We start from the raw sequence: 7,202 nt of genomic DNA on the forward strand, positions 1-7,202 counted from the left end.
GAAGACAGCCTTCTTGGTGGCCATCATTTCTGCTCAAAGAGATGGGGAGACGGGGGGCTCTAGTTGAAGATCCTCCCTTTTACTTTGTTCTCCAAGGAGAAGGTACATTTACGACCTCATCCAAAGTTCTTACCTAAGATGTCCTCTGGAGTTCATATCAACCAAACTATTCATCTTTTGTTTTTTTCCCCTAAGTTGCATCAGTTTACACAAGAACCGCCTTTTCATACATTAGCTGTTAAGAGAGCATTAGCTTTTCACTTGGACAGGACTAGGCCATTCAGGAAGACCCCCCAGACTTTGTTTCCATTGCAGATAAGTGTAATGGAGCACCTATCTTTACTCAGAAACTTTCTAAATGTATCTCCTGGATGTATTATTGCCTGCTATGGTTTTCCTGCGGTTACACCTCCCCTAAGAGTGAGTGCACGCTCGACTAGATCACTGTCTGCATCTCTACTCAGAGATGTTCTCGTTGCTTAAATCTGCAGGGCTGCAACATGGTCCTTTGATGCACATGGTTTCTAACCACTGCGCCCTAATTTACGCTGCATGATCAGATGCGGCAATAGGCAACACCATTTTCTCTCTGGTGATGGACTCTGTTCCAAAACTTCCACTTCCTCAAAGGGTTACTGATAGGGAGTCACCTAAAGTGGAGTGCCCACAGGGAGTCTATTTGAAGAAGTTGTTACTCATGTTGTGCAGTAACTGGAATTCTTCAAGGTGCATTCCCCTGTGGGTGCTCCACTACCCACCCTTTCCCCCCTCTGTTTAGGAGTTGCCTGTGTAGGCTTTGTGATAGAGGAAGAACTGAGAGCGGTTTGCCCGCTCCACCATGTGAAGCCTTGGTACAGGGCACAAGGATGTGCAGGGCGCATGTGTGGGCAGAATGGATAGTGCTACCAAAAATCTCTGTTCAGAGGCACAGGGGCACGTGCACACCTAAAGTGAAGTACCTGCAGGGGGACACAGCTTGAAGAACTCCCATTACTGCACAAGGTAAGTAACCTCTCCTTCCTGTAATTTTCATACTTCGGTTTCATTGCTTTCTACTTGCTTGCTTGGGTCTTCCAAGTTTCCATGGTTTCTTCAATATCTCATTACAGCTTCAGACTTGCACCTTTTTGTTTTTAATTGTATACAGTTATCTTCTGAGCTCAAGCTGTGTTCTGTAATTGTTTTTAAATGGGTAGAGATTCAAGCCAAAAAAAAAAGAGAAAATAAGACTGAAAACCAACATTGATTTAAAAAAAATATTCTTTTTAGGTGTGAAGTAGAAAATCGATACCAGGGAAATCCACTTAAAGGAACATGTTATTGTAAGTACAACTGCTTTTCTTTGCCTGAAAATAGTAAATGTCTTATTTGATATATAGGACCAAATAAGTTACAACTATTTTACTTAGCACAACATCTGTTTATATGCAGGTGGGTTAGGACAGTGGTTCTCAAACTGTGGGTCGGGAACCCAAAGTGGGTTGTGACCCTGTTTTAATGGGGTCGCCAGGGCTAACATTAGACTTGCTGGGGCCTGGGGCCAAAGCTGAAGCCCGAGCCCCACCACCTAGGGCTGAAGCCTGAGCCTAAGGGTTTTGGCTTCACCCCCACCCCTCCACCCCAGTCGTGGCGGGGCTTGGGTGGGCTCGGGCTTGGTTACCCCCCGCCCTCCCCAGGGTTGTGTAATAATTCTTGTTGTCAGAAAGGGGTCACAATGCAATGAAGTTTGAGAACCCCTGGGTTAGGAAATATTGTCATTACACTATTAAAATTCAGATTATCCTAGTGGATACTCTTATTTTACCACTCTTAAATATTTGAGATCAACACTTTTAGAAAGACATTAGATGGGAAAATATCTTAAATTAAATAGCAATGAAGGGTTCAGACAGGATTTCTAAGGGGGTGTGGAAATTAGAAGTGTGCTAAATCCTGCTTGGGCAGTTGAGGAGCAGCATTGATAGGTTTTAAGATAATCTTGTGCCGTTATCAAACACAACAATGTTGCTTATGCCAACCACACGGGAAAGGAGAAACAGCACAGTGTAGGGGAGGCTTCTTGGTAGTAATTTTGAAGCCCAGTAGACCGGGAACATTATGATGAGCTTTAAAAAAGTTATTGTCAGTGCTGTCTATTGTCATGATAGCCATACTTCATTAAATATTTAGGTCCTTTGTACACTCCCTTGAGCCCAGTAGAGACTGCAGTGGACTGGATTAGGCTTCTTTCATGTTATGGGAGGGGAGGGGAAAAGAGAAAAGAACAAGATAAGATATCGGTGGGTCATGAAGCCCCAACCCACTTTTTGAAAAAGGCCTTGTTTTATTAGCCATAGTAGCAATTTTATCGTATTTGCCTGGCCTTTGATTTTTCCCAAATGCAGTGAAAACATGGTGGTTCACCAGTTTTGCTAGATGGGTGAATGTTTTTCCCCACACTGTTCCAATGGGAACATCGTATTCTGCCATCTGAGAATATGTTTGGTCTTCCTTAAACTCCCATAACATTGATAAGCAGTTTTAATAGATACTTTAGACTTGGTGAAACTACAAGAACCAAATAAAATGTGGTTAAATTATGTAGTCGTCCACATTTCTCTTTTACCAAGTTCTCTTAGGATTTAGGCTTTTATCAGATGTCCTGCTTGAAAAATGTAAACCTTTATCCTTTTCCCCCCTCCTCTTCCAAAAAAGGTTGGGTTAACTTTAATAGAGTAGGATATAATACCCTCCAAGGTCGGGATAGTGAGGTGTCTAAAGTGTTCCTTATTCTCTCCCAAACTCAAATTTCTGTTGGGGGCAGATTATAACAGTGCAGTAACTCTCTCTTGTTGCAGTAAACTGTTTTCTAGTTTAGTGTAAGCAATCAGTTACCTGCCTTGCTTTCCAGAAGCTTGTTTTATTTCAAGACATTTTTTCACTTTTTTGCATGTATTCTTTACAGATACTCTTCTTATTGACTATCAGTTCACCTTCAGCCTTTCCCAAGAGGATGATCGCTATTATACTGCAATCAATTTTGTAGCAACACCTGAAGAGGTGAGTATGATCTCTTCCCTTTTGGACTCCCACATTTCATACTTTGTTTCAAACATCTGCCTTCTCCTTGCCCTGAAGAGAGTGGCTCATACAGTTCTTTGAAAAGAACTACCGTCTTGGTGCACATGCATAGTTCACGTCCTAGCCAGAATGTCCTCAATCTGTGTAGCTACACCTTGCTTCCTTGAAGCTCTGAATGTTTGTGGCCAAAGTGGGGCATAAGGAACCACAGCCTAAACCTGCGGTTCAGTTGCTTTGTACTGCTGGAATATGTAGTCAAACCCCTCTAGCTTTCTCTTGTTGCTTGCAGTTGGTCTTGTATCTTATTGTGTCTACTTTCTTCACTTTCTTTTACTCTAATATAGTTAGTCAGTGTAGAATTATGCCATGGCACAGTTCATTCTGTTGTTTATTTTGCTTTTCTTCCTGGTGCAAAAGGCATCTCCTTTTGGAATGGAAATATGGAGCAGTCACGTAAGGTATCTAACTTCAAATGCAGCTCCGCATTCATGGTGACACCTGTGCATCAGTGAAGCTCACCTGCTAGGGAGGTATTCTCTTTGCTTCTCTTTCACCTCAAGAGCTCAAAGAGAGGTCAGCCTCCAGTCATTCTGCAGGGAAAAAGCCCATGGGCTAGCCAGAATAACTCTTAGTCAATTAACACCCCAGGGCTCCTTCTATGTTTAATAACCAGGTGAATTCAGAATCCCCAAATGCCTCAGATCCTGTAGAGCAGAAAAAGTACTGTTGGTCCAAACACTGCAGCGAGTTAATGCTGTCAGGCTCATCCTTGGAACAGAGGGGTGGGGAGACAGGAAAAAGCAGCAGTTCTCCATTTCTTCAGTCAGACTCCAAGAACATCAGAATGTAGCTCAGAGGCCACCAGCACTGAACTGGTTGTACATTGCCTAATACAACGGGGCCTTGGTCCATCTTTGTGGTCTGTGGTGCTATTGCAGTACGAACAGGAGGCTCATTGATGCAGTGAATGACGCACACAAAATCACTTCCCATTTTTTTCAGTGCTCACATAATTCCTACCAAAAGATGCTGTGGATGGGATAAGTCAAAGCAGTACTATCCTCTGTCTGCTCAATCCAGCTGAGTACAGGAACTTCTCCAAACACACACCTGAGCAGAGACTTTTCCTTGGATTGCAGCTTACAGTTTCTTGCTGGCTGCTCTTAAGGTGCCTCTTGATTCTATGAGAGAGCTCTGCATTCTCCCTCAGGATCAACAGTCACAGCCTCAAGGCTAATAATGGGGAAACCATGGCTTTGGGGGCCAGGATGACCTCCCCTTGGCACCCTTCAGTGTAATGAGGCCCCATGGGACCTGCACTCCATGACCAGGGGTGTCATTCCAAGTAAGGGCTCTGTTGTATTCAGTTAGATGGAATATATGGGCCCAAAGAGTCAAAGTCATTAACATGGTGCTATTGCTGTCCAGCATTAACCAGTGTTAAAAAAGGTTTGGGGTTTGGGATACAGAGACCCTGGCCTGCTTAGTACCATGGCAAACACTATTAAGAATCTTTTGAATCCCATATTAGGAATACAGAAAATAAGGGGAAAAAAACGTTAAAAAGCATTTAAAAAGGAAAGTATTAATAAGTTTCATCTTAACAACATCCCTTCTTCCCTCTCCCTTTAGCCGGAGAGAGTCTTTAAAAACATGCCCGCTTGTCTGAAAGTCTCTTAGATGGTATTACGGATGTTAGCTATCCTTTTGGGGGAAAAGAGAAAAAGTTACTTACAATGGGCAGGAGCTATTGTTACTGTCGTTGAAGTCTGATCCCATTTCCTAGAAGACAAAACAAGAGAAATGCACACAAAAGGGAAAAGTAAAGAACAACAAAGATAGAAAATACAACTTCTGTCTCTGGTGTTATCTCTCACTTGCAGCTTCACTGCTGGAGAAACACAAGCACAGCAGACGATCTTATCAGCGACTCTGAAACCTGACAAATTTGTACCAGCATCGGGATGTTTAGGGCATTGCTTTTAGCTGCCTTTCCAGACTCATGCTTGCAGCAATGTTGCAAAATATGCATTGTTGTCTAATCAAGACAAATAGCTGGACAAAAGGAAAAAGGAGAGTGCTAGGAAAGAGAAGAAATATGGTGGGAAGGAAAAGAACCTTTTGGGAAATAGGGGAAGGAAGGAAAAGAGAAGGATGTGTATGAGACAAAGCCTCACATGTCTGGTGATATTTGGGATTAGCATGAGCCAGTTGAGGTGGCAATGGTGATGTCGTCTGGGGTCCCTCTTCCTTGGCCCAGTCTGCTCAGGACATCTCTCAGTATCAGGACGATGAAGAGTCCGAGGAGATGGTGGGGTTGGCAACTGTCATGATGAAGTTTTCACCTTCCTCTTCTCTAGTCAGCCACCCATCTGTATTTCCCCTCACCCCACGTCTTTTTTGTTAAGGACCCCAAAAGAGAGTGATGGACAGAATAGTCCAATCCCCTCATTATTTTGTCCACCAGTTAAGCCTCATTTCTGTTAAGCCTCTCAATTTTGGTTCATTAATTTCCAGTTCCATACTTTTCTTGTTGACCAGGCATGGTCTTAACACAGTCCTTGAGTTATATCAGGAGGCCTTTTTTTGTTCAGGCTAATTCAGTCTTTTTGCACTTTTTCCCCGTCAACATTTGTTACGAGTTATTGTGACATTTTGTGAACTTTCACTCACTTTTCACAGTTGAGCTCAGAGTTAGGGAAAATTTGTAGGCCCACTTGTCACAAAAGAGCCTACAAATTTATATTATAAAAAATTATATTATTACATATTATAAAAGAAGGCACAGATATTGGAGTGAGAGGAACATATGGAGGGCCATTGTCAGAGCAAACACAGAGTTGGGGAGGAATACCAATAAGAAACATGATTACGTGATTTGAATCTAGACCAGGGCAGATATTTTGTGAGAATACAAAATTAATTATTTTATTGGGGGGCGGAGAGAGTATTTAAAACAAAAAATTATCTGTGTTTGCATTAAAATATATTTGAATGCTGCTACTGCCAACCATCCCAGAATAATACTTCGGATAGCTGCAAAGAGCCCTAAATGAATATGGTTTGGAATTACACTGCAGTAAACTTCTCTTTTGTGGGGAGATCCAAATGAAAATGTACAGCTATGTTCTATTTTATATACAGTGGGTCTTTAAAATGTGTCTTGCTAGATGCTAGTGCTCTCGCATGTAGATGAGTATTCTAGTGAACATATTGTGAAATAACTCTCGTTCTGACACTTTTTTTAGTGAGTTGCTTTCAAAACAGAACAATTTTAATGGACTGACATCTGTTAAAAATAACGGCTTTCTTCTCTCTCTTTTTCTCTAAATCAGCAAAATAGAGACCTGGACATGTTTATCAACGCATCTAAAAACTTCAACCTCAACATAACTTGGTCAACAAGTTTTGCAGGTAAAAGAGAAAAGTAAACCAGAATCTGAACTGTATGAGAATAATTAAATACTATACATTACATTTTAGAAATTGGGCTGTGGGAAAGAAATGAAATTAAGAAAGGAATTTTAGTTTTCTCTTCTCCAGTTTTCCAATTCTCACTTCATGATAATGTGCATTGGAGACTGTTGAAATGCTGCTCTAATTTTTTGTAATGCAATATTTTGTGTGTTCATTGATTCCACTAGTGAAATACAACTCAAAATTGCAGTCTTCAGATGACTAGTTCCTTTTACTGTCAAAGCCGTAGGATAATTGGTCCCCTTTGAAAATCACTTAAGATCTGCACTGAGAGCAAACTTTAATGCTACTTTTTAAATTCTGAAACAGCTGGCACACAGGCAGGAGAGGAGATTCCAGTTGTTTCAAAGTCCAACATAAAGGAATACAAGGACAGCTTCTCCAATGAGAAATTTGATTTCCGGAGCAATCCCAACATCACTTTCTTTGTTTATGTCAGCAACTTCACCTGGCCAATAAAAATACAGGTAAGAACTCTCTTAATAACTAACAGACGTACACTATTAACACAACTTGTCGTCTCCTCCTTCCCTAAAGCGTCCATAAATGTGATATGCTGTTCATTGTCTGAGTTGAGCCACAGCCTCAGATAGTGGAACACAGCACCAGACAAAGGATGAACAAAGATCTTTCCTTTGGCAAGCAATTCCAAAATGACTAATAAT

General features: G+C 41.5%; 1 long non-coding RNA gene across 1 annotated transcript; it reads left to right on the top strand.

Annotated features, from left to right (window-relative positions):
* Positions 1-1,269: 1,269 nt before the first annotated feature.
* LOC112107196 lies at positions 1,270-6,999 on the top strand. The gene is made up of 4 exons (XR_003369462.2): positions 1,270-1,322; positions 2,945-3,039; positions 6,396-6,474; positions 6,847-6,999. It is a non-coding gene; the product is annotated as an uncharacterized LOC112107196 (long non-coding RNA).
* Positions 7,000-7,202: the final 203 nt, after the last annotated feature.

Source organism: Terrapene carolina, unplaced genomic scaffold (assembly GCF_002925995.2).
Source record: "Terrapene carolina triunguis isolate 2854851 unplaced genomic scaffold, T_m_triunguis-2.0 Scaffold34362, whole genome shotgun sequence".
Taxonomy (NCBI): Eukaryota; Metazoa; Chordata; order Testudines; family Emydidae; genus Terrapene; species Terrapene triunguis.